We start from the raw sequence: 15,106 nt of genomic DNA on the forward strand, positions 1-15,106 counted from the left end.
TGTAAATTTCGTGGTTTATGCTGACAGCCTGAAATGATACAAAAGAAAAGTCTGTGCATATTATACACGACAGATATATTGTCCAGAATTTAACTGCCCATAATTAAGGGTGCATATAACACACGAGTGCGTATTATACATGAACAAATAAGTGTACATTGATCAATCGGAAGGGGTGCTAATTGGGATTGTTCATTAGCCAATATATTAGAACATATCGCTGTGGGTGCGCTTATTAGAGCTGGGCGCTTATTACATTGAATACGGTATCAGTCAGAATAGGCCCATACAGACAGCTATAATCTCTCTGTGGAAGTTAGTCAACATCTCTGAAAAAAAAAATCAGTGTTTTTCATATATGGCCATTACCGACATGAGCGTCTGAAATAGACTTATTTTTAGATTAAATTAATCTGCCTATTAAATATTTAAAGTTAATATATTTTTGTCATTTATTTCCCTAATCTGATGTTGGCTTATGTGAAGTGGAGATGTGTAATTCTGTTTTGAGCCAAACCTATCTAATCTTTCAATGGGCGGATATATTTTCCCACTTTTTGTCAGATATAAATTGTTAATTGATTTGTTAGAGATGTGGTTGTGATTTTTTTTTAAGCTAAAGCTTTCAGAGGATATGATGAGATTATACCATTAGCAAAATTTAATCATTAATGAAGTATGATTCTAGTCAAAAATACAGACTTGTGAGTGAAGTAGATGGATATGTGAGGTGTGTAAATCTAGGACAGTTGCTTGAACATCTTTCCTTGCATGAAGCTTGCTGACCTAGCTGGTGCCTCTATGTGATGAGTGAGTGAGTGAGTATATGGTTTTACGCCGCTTTTAGCAATATTCCAGCAATATCACAGCGGGGGACACCAGAAATGGGCTTCACACATTGTACCCATGTCGGGAATCGAACCTGGGTCTTCGGCGTGACGAGTGAATGCTTTAACCACTAGGCTACCCGATCGCCCCTCTATGTGATGAAATCTAGTTCCATGACTGCAGAGGTAACTCGGTTACACATATACTGACATCTTCCATCTAGTCAAAGTTTTGTGCTTCAATCTAAAAGTTTCTTTTTGCAGTATGTATTGTAGAATGTCGCATGTGCCATGTGTCTATTTGCTATATCACATGTGTCTCTGAAGTATTTGCTATATCGCATGTGTCTCTGAAGTATTTGCTGTATCACATGTGTCTCTGATGAAGTATTTGCTATATCACATGTGTCTCTGATAAAGTATTCACTTTATCACATGTGTCTCTGATGAGGTATTTGCTATGTCACATGTGTCTCTGATGAAGTATTTGCTATATCACATGTGTCTCTGATAAAGTATTCACTTTATCACATGTGTCTCTGATGAGGTATTTGCTATGTCACATGTGTCTCTGATGAAGTATTTGATATGTAACATCTGTCTCTGATAAAATATTCACCATATCAAAAGCATCAAAATGTACCGTATCAGATACGTCTGATGAAATAGTTGCTGTGTCACATGTTTAAAATGAAGTAACATAACTCGAAATAGCCACTGATGGCCCTCCGATCGAGCCCAGAAATTTCAGCCCTGTTCGGCAAGGATGGAAACTAAACTTTTATAGTCAGTTAACACCCTTGCCTCAGGAAGATGGTGATGAAGCATTTACTTTAAAAAATCACCACCTTTTCCAATCCTGTTCTCCCACTTCAGCAAGACATCATGTAGCATACATTTGATTACAAGTCTGACAGGAAGATACTGCTGAATACTTGAGCTCATCATTTCCCAAAACTTTTTTGAGATTTGGGCAATAAAACACTAGATCAATGTATTGATGTTGCCACCACTGAACAGGAGTAAGCCTGGCATTTGTGAAGACGTCATCATCCAGGCTTTGCAGATACAGGAAAGGGTGTGTAATTAGCTTGGTGGAGGCGATTCAGCAGCAAGAATTGATTGGACATTTCTCAGATACCTAATGCAAAAAAGAAGGGTAGTCACAGTTATTTTAGGGAACATTTCATTTAAAACGGACACCCTTGTTAGGTTGGTTCGGACACTTATGGATTTATGTCAGAGGTTAAGACGAGGCGCCCATGGAGCTCGCAAGGTGTGTGTCTTGCCAGTAGTTGTTGCCACTGTATTTTATAAATCCAATCAGGAAATGGGCCAAATTGGCTCAGGCAACTCTTTAGAAATTTGCCAATCCTTGTTCAGGAAAAACTATTTCATCCCACTTTAATTCCAGTTATTCCTAATTCTGGAATTACCTTGTGAAATAGGGTTTTTATCATTGTCAGATGAATTTATCATCATTTTCATGTTGATTCCTATCAGGCTGGTTTTGTGTAGTTTGACATCAGTGGGTAAGAAAATTGGAACAGAATATTCAATACCATGATAATCAGATAAGCGATAGCAGATGTATTAGATAATGTCTTTTTGGGGGGATTTAAATGAAGATGTGTCAGTTTTATACAATTATTCATAATGTGATAGTTGGCCAAGTGTTTAAGGTTCTGCAATTTGTTCATTCGCCCCTTTCCATAACCTGCAAGAAGACTCGTCCCCCTATCGATAAATGTTATGTGCGAAAATACGACAAACCAATCAGAATGCGTGTATTATTTCAAGTTCTTCGCCAGAGTATCCCTCAGAAATAATTTAAATCTAATCTAAAAATATACCCAAAACAGAGTTAAATGTGTTCAATCACACTGTATAAATTTGTATGTCCCGATGTGCTTTAAATTGCATCTAAAATATATATATAATATATGGGGAAATATATGTGAACCATTCCGCAATGAGTTGACAATTGTTTTAGGTATGTCCGTTTGCGCAAAGACGGAGCCTTGTCGAATAAATGGCACAAAAAACTATTTTCTTTCTACATGTGATATGACCAAAAGATACAGTGAAGTTGTGTTAACTCTATCAATTATTTTGCGGAGCACAATACCCATATTCGTGGGTTTCACCAAAGTGGTAATCACCTAAGGCCTGTATCTGTTCAGGGTCTGTTAAGTTTTGTTGAAAATAGCACTTACAGGGCCTAATTAATTCATCATATATTTCCACCTGCTTGCCTCACACTTCACATGACTGTATTTTCTTCAAGTACCTAGACATAGAAAACATGTGTATTCACTGATTTCTTTACTTGATAAATGATAATAATAATAAGGCTATTTGTATAGCGCAAAATCCACATCACTGAGGGACATGCTCAATGTGCAAATTCAGCATATGTACACACATAGAACAGAGAGGGAACAGTAAGATAGTTAAAATATACACATTCAGTTGTATTGTTCAAAAAGGTATGTTTTGAGTTCAGATACACGATTCACATGTTTCTACAAACATTCATGTTTCATGTCAATCACATCCATTAATGCAAACAGATCACAAATCTGCTTACAAAAAGTTAAAACATACAACAAAACAGAATGTCTATCTTATGTTTTTAAAATTCTTTGATGTTATTCAAATTATGAAATTCTTTTTGCCTTACAAATGTGTTTTGTCTTGAGTACAAAGTGAGTTCATTGACAAAATTCAAACCTTCCTTGAGACATGAAACAGGAGATCAATGAAGAGGGCACAGTTAGTGTTTTATCTTTCAATTATTCACAACAAAACAAACCTCAGACCCAGACAAACACTGAAGTAATTCTGAATATTAGCCAGTACAAAATGATCTGTGAAGTGCTGGAATATTCAAAACATACTTGGTAGTTTCTAAATATCCAAGAAATCAATGAAGCTATTCTGGTGGGAAGTGTATTTTCCTGGCTGGAGATTGAGGAAGCAAGTTGATATTTACAGATCCATTAGACCAAAGTTGTCAGTAAGAAATAACATTCTGCAAGGCTATTGTTATATGCTATGATGGCGTTTACCGTGATTGCCAGTGACGACATTCATTCCTCAGATAGTGCTCCACATAGCAGCAAAACACCGATGTTATTTATAGCTTCCCCAGGAATTCTGGTCTCGGGAGCAGAAAATAGCAACATATTGAGCTATATTTGGAACTCTGGAGACGAAAATGGCATCTGATCGCGTTATAAATAGTCATTGTGATATAAATAACTGCTAATGATATACAAGAAATCCCTGTCAGTTTCGCATACAGTCGAACCGATGACAGACGTCCGGAGAGGCTATTGATTAATGTCCAAGATGAGACCATCAGGGTTTGGTAGTTTGGGGAACGTAATTGTGTCGGATCATGGAACGGGAATAACACGTAAAATTACGCGATGGTATGGCAGCGATTATGGCTGTGGCCACAACCCAAGACACGATGGTAAGGTATCACTGTAAGAAATCATGTCCCTGATGTGATGACGGCTTATTGCTTGTGGACCAGGTAGGAGTATTTCTGAACAGCGTGGGTTGGCAATAACACCCAGCGGAAATAAATAGTCTCTATGATCTCTAATTTGATATCAATAACATAAAAATGAAAGGTTTATTTTTAGTATATGTTGATCATGGTTGTTTTGGGTATATATTTTGATCAGGTTTTTAATATCGTTCAGATATAGCTACTAAAAGCAAATCAAGTGAACACAGTAATTAGTTAGTTGGGATAAGAATTTATGGATGAACAACTTCTGTATTACAATTTAGAGCAACTTTTTGGTGTAGGTTCTAATACCGTTATCAAGCAAGTGTTAGAACCTACACCGACATGTCGCTCTTAATTGTAATAAAGAAGTTGTTCATCCATAAATTCTTATCCTTACTTAGTACTCCAACTTCTAAATGCCTATCACAGAAGAAAGGAAGACAGCAATTAGTTCATCATACTTTCCTAACAAAGAAAACTTTCGTCTTATCTTCGTTAGATTATGTTCAACAAACACTGTCTTTTCTTCTTTAGATTTTAGGGGCGGTGGGGTTCGATTCCCCACATGGGCACAATGTGTGAAGCTCATTTTCTGGTATCCCCTGCCGTGATATTGCTGGAATATTGCTAATATAAACAAACTCACTCACAAACATTGGTCTTCTATTCTTCAGATTTAGTGTATAGTGTCAGTAAAAGTATGACATTGTGTTAAGCAGACCAACATTGGTCTTATATTCTTCAGATTTAGTGTATAGTGTCAGTAAAAGTATGACATTGTGTTTAGCAGACCAACATTGGTCGTATATTCTTCAGATTTAGTGTATTATGAGTGTCAGTAAAAGTATGACATTGTGTTTAGCAAACAGACAATGGTTTTATATTCTTCAGATTTAGTGTATAGTGTCAGTAAAAGTATGACATTATGTTTAGCAGACCAACATTGGTCGTATATTCTTCAGATTTAGTGTATTATGAGTGTCAGTAAAAGTATGACATTATGTTTAGCAAACAGACAATGGTTTTATATTCTTCAGATTTAGTATATAGTGTCAGTAAAAGTATGACATTATGTTTAGCAGACCAACATTGGTCGTATATTCTTCAGATTTAGTGTATTATGAGTGTCAGTAAAAGTATGACATTGTGTTTAACAAACAGACAATGGTTTTATATTCTTCAGATTTAGTGTATCTTGTAAGTAAAAGTATGACATTATGTTTAGCAGACCAACATTGGTCTTATATTCTTCAGATTTAGTGTATAGTGTCAGTAAAAGTATGACATTGTGTTTATCAGACCAACATTGGTTGTATATTCTTCAGATTTAGTGTATAGTGTCAGTAAAAGTATGACATTGTGTTTAGCAGACCAACATTGGTCTTATATTCTTCAGATTTAGTGTATAGTGTCAGTAAAAGTATGACATTGTGTTTAGCAGACCAACATTGGTCGTATATTCTTCAGATTTAGTGTATTATGAGTGTCAGTAAAAGTATGACATTGTGTTTAGCAAACAGACAATGGTTTTATATTCTTCAGATTTAGTGTATAGTGTCAGTAAAAGTATGACATTATGTTTAGCAGACCAACATTGGTCGTATATTCTTCAGATTTAGTGTATTATGAGTGTCAGTAAAAGTATGACATTATGTTTAGCAAACAGACAATGGTTTTATATTCTTCAGATTTAGTGTATAGTGTCAGTAAAAGTATGACATTATGTTTAGCAGACCAACATTGGTCGTATATTCTTCAGATTTAGTGTATTATGAGTGTCAGTAAAAGTATGACATTATGTTTAGCAGATCAACATTGGTCTTATATTCTTCAGATTTAGTGTATAGTTTCAGTAAAAGTATGACATTATGTTTAGCAGATCAACATTGGTCTTATATTCTTCAGATTTAGTGTATAGTGTCAGTAAAAGTATGACATTATGTTTAGCAGATCAACATTGGTCTTATATTCTTCAGATTTAGTGTCAGTAAAAGTATGACATTATGTTTAGCAGATCAACATTGGTCTTATATTCTTCAGATTTAGTGTATAGTGTCAGTAAAAGTATGACATTATGTTAAGCAGATCAACATTGGTCTTATATTCTTCAGATTTAGTGTATAGTGTCAGTAAAAGTATGACATAATGTTTAACAAACAGACAATGGTTTTATCTTCTTCTTACAAAATTTTATTGTAGAATATATGTAAAAGTATGAAGATGTGTTTATCAGACAAACATTGGTCTTATCTTCATTAGAGTTTAGTATGTGAGTTATGTAAACCTTCAGGTAACCTAGTCTACGGTGAAAAGAGCTTTATCTCCTAAATAATTCCCTGTCACTCTGTGATACATTGCGTGTAGATATCGCCTGTCAGTCAACTTGCCTGAAATTGATCATAAAATGTCATTTGCTTACACAATTAGAAAAAATGCTCATAACTTGTTATATTGAATCCAATTTTTGTGACTTGTTTGGGAGAAATATTTCACTGTGGGTTCATGTTCCGAAATTAATCATTACCATGTGACGTGCTTTTTACCTGAGTTCTACTTCATCTACAGTCTGAATGATCCATACGTGATTGTTTTGCTGGAGCTGTCTGCCCACACAGCGGATGCCACAAACAGTTAAAACTGTATGAGTGGCAGACGCGAAACACAATAGACCAATGACGTTTGTTTTGTGATGATGTGTTTTAGTTTGATATGAGTCATTAGGGAGATTTTAGCATGAGGGGGAGGCAGTTGGATACTGCTCTGAAAAGCATTTCAGTTGCATCACTAGTCAGTTTAATGTGGGAGGAAAGCCATTGTGATGTACTTAACACCACGCTCAGCAATATTCCAGCTATATGACACCGGTCTGTAAATAATCCAGTCTGGACCAGGCAGTTCAGTGATTGATATCATGAGCATCGATTTACACAATTGGAATACGATGACATGCATCAACCAAGTCAGCGAGCCTGACCACTTTGGTGAAACATGTAAGTCGTTGCTTACCTGTGAAGATCCGGGGTAGAATAGGTCTTCAGCAACCCATTTTTGCTGTAAAAGGCGACTATGCTTGTCATAAGAGGCGACTAACGGGATCGGGTGGTCAGGTTCGCTGACATGTGTATACTCGAAAGATGATGCTGTTGAAGATGAATCCATCGCCACAGTATGAGTGGTGGTTTATTATTCTGAATATTAATGCTATCTACTTGTAAAGACTTCAACAGAGCCTAGGGCCCAAAGTGGTCAGTCCTCCACCATTAATTCTGCCAATGAGCTCAGAGTCATTCCAACAAGTTTCTAGCACCACCTAGTGCGTCGTCACACACTAATACATTTGTGATCTGGCAGCAAATATTTCATTTATCTACTCATCCTGGCCTCCGAGCCTAAGTTGTACATGCTGTGTATTACATCATGCCCCACCATGCTGAAGGCGGGGATTATGTACAGAGTTTTGTCGACATTGTCATTACCGTAGCACATTTGAAATTGTTAAAGTTTATGTTCAATGTCTACCTCTGATTGATCTCTAAATACCAGACTCTACCAGAGGGGTTTTACTGGTATGCATGGGGATTATCACATAGCAGTGATCATTTCATTGTGAAGGGATTTGTATTTCTTTTCTTTTTTTCATACCTGACTGGGGCGGTTGGGTAGCCTAGTGGTTAAAGCGTTCGCTCCTTACTTCGAAGACCCGGGTTCGATTCCCGACATGGGTACAATGTGTGAAGCCCATTTCTGGTGTCCCCTGTCGTGATATTGCTGGAATATTGCTAAAAGCCTCGTAAAACCATACACTCACTCACTCACTCACTCACTCACTCACTCACTCACTCACTCACTCACTCACTCACTCACTCACTCACTCACTCACTCACTCACTCACTCATACCTGACTACATGTTTATGGCTTAGAAGATAAAAATAACTATAGGAAAATAACAAAATGTATTCCATGGACTTGAACATTTACCTACTTAGATGTGAAAAAAATGCAACCATTAAACTTTATTCAGTTATGGTGATTGCCCCCCTGAAATCTCCAAGTGTTTACTTGCTGGGGTATTATTAGTTGTGCAGGAAGCAGGCTCTTAATACAACTCTAATGTCTGGTGGGTGTTTTCTTCTATAGGTAGTTTTGATTATTTAAGAAGATTATGTTGTACAAATATTAAATTATGATAATTTCACATTTCACATTAAATCAATATGTTAACTTTTTATTAAGGGAAATGTGAATCAGAAAATTGTTACTCTGTTGACGGAAACATGTCTTTTGAACTTTGAATGCTTGTTTGTCCTTCATTTTGGCAATATAACTTACTCTTCTCTAAAAATATAGAACAAAATAATTTTTAATCATAAATTTTGGAATTAGCATGCAATAATATTGTGTTATAGCAAATGATGTTCAATATATATGGCAAACAGACTCGTATTGTGTTTATAGCATTTTCCATATCCCCACACTAGAAATTTATGTTTCTCTCAAGCTTCTTTATTATTGACCTAATTTGGTATTTTAATTGAGGCAGCTTAATACTGAATGCTTGTAACTGTAAATGATAGAACGCGTTGAACTACAAAATGATGAGGAAATTTTAAATTGTATCTTTCATATACTGTAATATATTTTGAATCCGTGGAATCACTTAAGGTGATGGCTGCTGCAAGGTTTGCATGCGTGGTCATCACATGTTAGTTTTGCAGTGGAGAAATATTTTGTTCACACAGCTCTCTAATGCATTCATTTTGTGTGTACACAGATTGATCCCGAACTCAGCACAGTGACATCTCAGTCTTGACCAATATACCATTAAAAAAAGCAATGAAACCTTTCTCATATAGACTGGTTCCAAGCTGGTTTTGCATTGTGTAACTTTATGATTTTAAAAGATGGATTCTTATTGAATCTGGAGAATCCTTTTTTTAGCTCACTTATATTGAAATGAAACTGAAACGTGAAAATTTGATATTATACTTTTCATTAATAATGACCAGACTTTTTCTCATGTTTGTAAACAAAAACACCTATTCTGAAATAAGAATAGACGAGACCAATACAATTAAAAAAACCTTTCGGCTCACTTTTCATATTGTTTTGCATGATTACGTAGATATGCAACAGTGAGGTGCATCATATTTCTTGATGCATCAAAGTGACCGTATGGCTATAGCTCTCTGTAGGGTTTTGATGACATCACATTGAGCTGTGCAACCGATGTAAACAAAGGATACATCGGAAAATGGAAATAGTTTTTGATGTTTCAGGATATTTTCCCAATGAAAGTCGAACATTTCATAACATATGTTTATCTACATGTGTAGATTAAAAACATATGCAATACATCTTGAATGAACTCTGTAAGCTGTGATGATGTGGCAAGGACCCCTAGGTAGAAGAGTGCAACAGGATTGGCTTCATACAACCTAGGCATTTATTTTGTAATCTAGGCTTTGATAGACACTGGCTTAATCCAATCAAGCTAGCAATTAGTATTTTGTAACCCATCCGTTAGAAAATATTACAAGCTTTCTCTTCAATTTGCCTCTATTAAAAACATGGCCGAAGCAAGATATTCCATGCACCGCTTGCATTGTCGGCTTCACTGCACGGAGCTCTATTGTTTTGGTTTGAGAATTGAATCGGGCATGTGACATCACACTTGGAAATTACTTCATGTATGATTTAAAAACACTTTATTGCCAAATACTTTCAAAGGTAAACCAAACCACTACAGATAGTATTTGCCATAAAAGCAGAAGCTCATCTTGTGACCTTGGAAAATCCATTAGCAATGACCTTGAGGTGCTGTCAATTTGCTATTTTGGTCATAGCCGTTGGGGGTTTAAATATCAAAGAATTTAATTTCTGGATGCATGAAAGCCAACACAGGGGTTAGAGCTGGCAGGTCTTACAACTTGACAGAGTTGACTCTGGGTATTAGTGTTTCTGTTCAGTATCAGATTTGCGGGTTCTGTTGTAGGTAGGCATACCAGTATGTAGACTGCGTTATGTAGGAAGGACATTAAGAGGTTTGTAGTGATGTTTTTTTTACAAAAGATGATGCATGTTGTGTTTTTGTGACTGTCGTAACTATTCACCCTTCCAGCTTCCACTCTGGACTTTTCGTTGGTGTTCACACATGAAACATGTCTTGTCATTTTGGTGCTTCTTTACAGAGACATCAGGAAAAAACATATTTCAAGAAGTTTGGTTTTTTTTTCAGAAAAAAATACAAGATATATTAGGGGAAAAAGTGGATTTGTTCAGATGTTAATGCTGACTAGTTGGCTATGTTGCTTACCCTTTCGTGAACACCTGGTGTCATCACTAGTTGATGGAGATTCATGGACACATGGTGTTATGGTCGGAATCGTATAATCTACTCAGTTTTTGGCAGCGATTGATTATGAACATGGAAGGGTTTTAACTGTCGCTTTTATTTAATTATCTGTCTTACAGGCATGCATTTGTTAAAAACGACACACAAAAATCTAAAAATAAAATAATACATAATTTTTTTTTTTATTTTACCAAAAGAGGCAGGACGCAAGATCTTAAAGATTAACTTTAAAACCCTCATGAAAAAAAGTAAACATACCTTAAGAAGCATATATGTTTTGCAAATCAAAAGTTTTAATTATTTGTTTTGTATTTTGAAACAATTTAGTGTTGGCTTATCAGGTAAAAGGACAAGTCTATTAATTGGCCTTGCCTGCCTGTACTGGTGTAATAGGGTTAAGTTATACCTGAAGCTGTTTCTGACAACACACATGCAGTGTTTCCCAGTCCATTTTCCCCAGATTGTAACGGATGGCTAGCTTAGGATAACAGCATATGCTATTTGAACAACCTGTGTCAGTAAGAAGAACGTTATTGATATAAAAAGGTGCTGGCGTTACTATTTCCTGAACATCCTCTGCCTGATTCAACTCGAGGATAAGGGCTCTCTGTACGTCAGAAGATGTGGTGCAGACTGACCTCCCTGAGAACGTAATAAGTGTCCTTCACCTTTACTACCATGGAAGAAGATTGTGACAATAATGCAAGCAATATCTGCCAAATGCTATCATTGATGTCAGTTGGGGCAATACTGACTGACTTCGCTAGCCACATTACCCGTACAGCTATGTGAAAAGCCGAGATTCTTCTGAAGGTCAAGGTCACATCACCACCCCACGTGGGATAATAGTCTCACCTGCTCACTTGATTACCCCAATATGAAATAATAGACTGGTCTGATCAGGGAAGGATGTGAAAATAAAGAAAAGTTAGCCCCACTGTAGCAACTGAAGGTTAGTTCCGGTTGTATTTGATGCTGGTGTGCTACAAATCTACTTTCAGCTCATCTCACCTCAGAAGGTAACTCTCGTATTAGATTTCCTCCTTGAAGTTTATTCAGCATCAGAACTTTAATTCAAATTGTAACATGAATAGGAACATGTGCTGCAATCTGATTGGTTGAAAAGTTAAAAGGGATTTGAAGCCCAGACATTTTTGGAATTTTCACTGCGTATGAGTACTTTCTTCTTTTTCTCAAACCAAAATTTAAAATAAGGATAAGAATTTATGGATGAACAACTTCTTTATTACAATTAAGAGGATAATCACTTGCTTGATAACGGTGTTCGAACCTACATCAAAACGTCGCTCTTAATTGTAATAAAGAAGTTGTTCATCCATAAATTCTTATCCTTACTTAGTACTCCAACTTCTATATTCCTATCAAAGAAGTCAAAATTTAAAACACATCCCACTTGATGTGACAAACTGGACATAGAGTTAATGAAATATAAAGTTTGTTCAGTATGTATCAGAACCATTTCAATTATTTATTTTTTTCCCACATTCTGCTATTTAACAAGATGAGTTCCGTTATGATGGAAGCATGTAACATGATTGATTGTATGATGACATCATTAGATTCTAGGGTGAGATGGGCGCACAGGTGGCCCAGTCGTTAGCTGTGCAGAGTTGCGTCCCTTGGGCACGGCAGAAACCTATGATTGTTGGTTCGAATCCTGGCTTGCCCTGATTATGTTTCTAGGTTTGTCAGCACCATACCCGTGGGTTTCACCGAAGTGGTAAACGTCTGAGACCTGCATCACTTCAGGCTTTCCTCCCACATTAAGCTGACATACCGTTATATAACTGGAATACTGTTCAGTATGGGAAGGGACATAACTCTTTTAACGTGTCATTCAAAGATCATTTTGCCTTACAATCTCATTAAAATGAGATCTTTTACCAACAAGTCAGTGTTGAGACTTCTAAATGCGAGGGGGCGATGGAGTATTCTTGTAGTTAAAGTGTTGGCTCGACACTCTGAAGACCCAGGTTCGATTCCCAACATGGATACAAAGTGTGAAGTCATTTTCCGGTGTCCCCCGCCAGGAAATTGCTGGAATATTGCTCAAAAGCGGCATAAAACCTTACTCACTCACTCACTATAAATGCTAGGTATGAGTAAGTGAAGCATTCAGAGCTGCATGTCTGGTTATGTATGTCCAAAATGAACTTAGATGACCAGTTCTAAATGTAAATAATTAAAGCTGTGCCTATATTATTGCAGTGGATATGTTATGCACCCTGTTGTCCTGGTCACCTTGACATCTACACTCAAGTGAGACTTCCAGAAAAGGAATAATGTTATGTGTCTGTTAACTTTTGTTAAAATCTAAATTTCTGAATTGCTTGATTTTTTCAAGAATCAACACTTCCTTCTTTGTAATTGGGTGGTCAAAGTTCACTCAGGGTTTACCTGATGCGACCTTCTATGGAGGTGTATCAGATCTTACTCAGAGAGGTATCGCATCAGACATAGATATCAGATATAATTGTAATGAGAATGTTATCCTTACTCCGAGCAGCATTTATCTTTCATTATATATTTATGACATCCAGCTGATCTTACCTTCAGATCACTCACTAAATGATTTGATTGCAATTTTAGTTTTAATTATATGTCTTAGAAATAATCGAAACAAAATTATAATGTGTTTCATCAACAATTCATATAAACATCTTTGAGTGCATTCAGGTTATTGTTTTCATTTGTATATATATATATATATCAGGTTATAGTTTTCATTTGTGTGTGTGTATATATATATATATATATATATATATATATATATATATATATATATATATATATATTTATATATATATATATATAAAAGGCTGAAGAACACCTGATTCTTTTTTATCTCTATTGTTGACCTGTCATGCCATGACGGATTAACTATAGTCATATGAAAGAATTGGATGTTCTTTAATTTCATTTGAGTAGTATACATGTATTCAGTGTTCGAAATACCTGCCTGCCCGACCGTCCGAGACGGGTTGATTTCAACTCGGGCTGCCAGATTTTCAAATCCCCCTGCCCGATGGTCGGGTTATATTTCATATGTAAAAATATTCTAAATATTTCCCGATGATAAGCATTATTTACATGATGTATTCTAGCATATTAAATACAAATCTGACCTAAAAAGTGTTTGCTATTTCTTTTCTTGCATTACTTCATGTTCAATGAATTCGATTTAAAGTTTTAATTAAATTATCCTGAGAAACATATGATTATTGTGGGCAGGCAGGTTTTGGTCAGGGCTGGCAAGTATTTCAGCTAGCCAGTCCTGTGGTCTGGCTGAAAATTTTGGGAGTTTCATACCCTGATGTATTAATAACAAAAATATCAGGACAATTGTATAATAGCTTTCATTCTTGCCTGATTTATTTGACTTTTGTCATTCAGCGTTACCTTCAGTTATGGAATACTTATATGCAATATAATATATGTTAACATGACCAGTAAATATGATGTAATGAGTTGTATAGCCTGCTGGACACCATGATATATGTCATATAGGTAGTAGAGCATCCATCATGGGTCATCAGGCTGTCCAATATATCCTACTATGCTCCAGACCTCATATATCAAGTCTGCTACATACTGACTAAACACATCATAAGTGTCGCTAGTCACGAGATCAGGAGGTCGCAGGACACACGGCAGCTTGCAGGAAGGTTTGTGGACCTCTCTTTCTTCCCATTTTGGGTATAGGGTTGGTAGTAGTTCTCATTGATATTTGGAGATGTGGGTTAGTCCATTGGTTAAAGCATTCGCTCGTCACACCAAAGATCTCGGTTTCATTTCCCACATGGGATAATATGTGAAGCCCATTTATGGTGTCCCTGCCATGATATTGCTGGAATACTGCTAAAAGCGGCATAAAACAATACTCACTCACTCATTGATATTTCCTTTCATTCGTGATTGTTACTATACCATTTGGTATATCTTTATCATTTGCATATACTTCATGGTGGTATGATATCCCTTGTGATAATGCTGCACTCTGGTATTTAAACCAATCTGTGTTACATCAAGATTCACCCAGTTAGCGTCAATGGTTAGTCAGCACCATACACATGCTTGTGGATTTCACCACTCTGGTAAATGCTTGACTATCATCTAGTCTCTGAAATGAGCATATTTTACAGGGAAAAACAGTTGTTAAATTATAGTCATACAAAATTTAAAAAAGGAGCCCAGAGACTTTCTTCATTTTCAGATACTGGAGTAATCTCGACTTGCCAAACATTATAGACTTGCATGGGCTGTATTGGATATATTTGTCATGGTAAATGCCTAAGGACCACATTACTTCAGTTCAACTATATAATGTAAATACTGTTTGCTACTACTAATACACTGACAATAGTGATGAGTGTGTCAAT

The 15,106-nt window shown here is 36.2% G+C and overlaps 1 protein-coding gene across 1 annotated transcript in view; it reads left to right on the forward strand.

Annotated features, from left to right (window-relative positions):
• Positions 1-15,106, forward strand: part of LOC124134844 — a 171,394-nt gene that overhangs the window by 106,675 nt on the left and 49,613 nt on the right. The window lies entirely within an intron of this gene.

Source organism: Haliotis rufescens, unplaced genomic scaffold (genome assembly GCF_023055435.1).
Source record: "Haliotis rufescens isolate VD_foot unplaced genomic scaffold, xgHalRufe1.0.p SCAF_3, whole genome shotgun sequence".
Taxonomy (NCBI): domain Eukaryota; kingdom Metazoa; phylum Mollusca; class Gastropoda; order Lepetellida; family Haliotidae; genus Haliotis; species Haliotis rufescens.